The 1,171-nt window shown below is 40.6% G+C and overlaps 1 non-coding gene across 1 annotated transcript; it reads right to left on the reverse strand.

The window, feature by feature from the left end:
- Positions 1-566: 566 nt before the first annotated feature.
- Positions 567-673, reverse strand: LOC112327750 (small nucleolar RNA R71). The gene has a single exon (XR_002982172.1). It is a non-coding gene; the product is annotated as a small nucleolar RNA R71 (small nucleolar RNA).
- Between the last annotated feature and the right edge of the window lie 498 nt (positions 674-1,171).

The raw sequence follows: 1,171 nt of genomic DNA on the forward strand, positions 1-1,171 counted from the left end.
TTAGGCAGTTTTATTTTTCTAGCGTAGGATTTTCGTACAATTTGCATTGTTTTCGATCTCTTGTGTGGTTGGTTTCTTTTGAGTTTTCTTGAAGATTTATGCCTGCAACCCATTCTACTAATCAAAGTCAAGTGCAGTTGGACCTCGAAATAGAAAGCACTTTACGCAGGTTACGAAAGGAAGCTCACCTAAACACCATGGTTGTTGTACGACAACAAACACTCAAGGAGCTTGCTGCTCCTAACGTGGAAAATCAGCCACTGTGCATAAACATCAACAATAATGTAAACTTTGAGCTCAAATCTGGTTTTATACATTTGTTACCAACATTCAATGGTCTTGCAGGAGAAGATCCTCATACTCATCTCAAGGAGTTCCATATGGTTTGCATTGGCATGAAACCGAATGGAGTTGACGAAGAACAGGTTAAGTTGAAAGCTTTTCCTTTCTCTTTAAAAGGGGCAGCAAAGGCATGGCTTTTCTCTATTCTCCCAGGTTCCATTGGAACATGGAATGGCATGAAGAAGATCTTCCTTGAAAAATATTTCCCAGCATCTCGAGTTGCCAACATAAGGAAAGAAATATGTGGGATTCGACAATATCATGGAGAGACACTCTCTGAATATTGGGAAAGATTTGAGCAACTCTGCATTCAATGTCCTCATCATCAAATACCCGACCAACTCCTCATTCAATATTTCTATGAAGGATTGATGCCTACTGACCGTAGTATCATTGATGCTGCAAGTGGAGGGGCATTGGTGGATAAGACACCCGAGGCTGCACACCAATTGATCTCAAACATGGCAGCTAACTCGAAACAGTTTGGCACTCGTGGAGATTTCTCAAACAAACGAGTAAATGAGGTAAGTGTTTCTAACCTTGAAAATAAAGTTAATGATCTTACTTCTCTTGTGCGTTCTTTGGCTTGTGGAAATGTACAACAGGTAAAAGTTTGTAGCATATGTTCCTTACAAGGACATGCCTCAGATATGTGCCTAACAATGCAAGAAGATTACATTGAACAGGCTAATGCAGTTGATGGAGCATTCAATGGACAACCCCAAAGTAAATATGATCCCTTTTCCAACACGTACAATCCTGGATGGAGAGATCATCCCAACTTACGCTATGGGAACCCACCTCAACAAAGCAATCAAGGACGACAGTT

Source organism: Populus trichocarpa, chromosome 5 (genome assembly GCF_000002775.5).
Source record: "Populus trichocarpa isolate Nisqually-1 chromosome 5, P.trichocarpa_v4.1, whole genome shotgun sequence".
NCBI classification, from domain to species: domain Eukaryota; kingdom Viridiplantae; phylum Streptophyta; class Magnoliopsida; order Malpighiales; family Salicaceae; genus Populus; species Populus trichocarpa.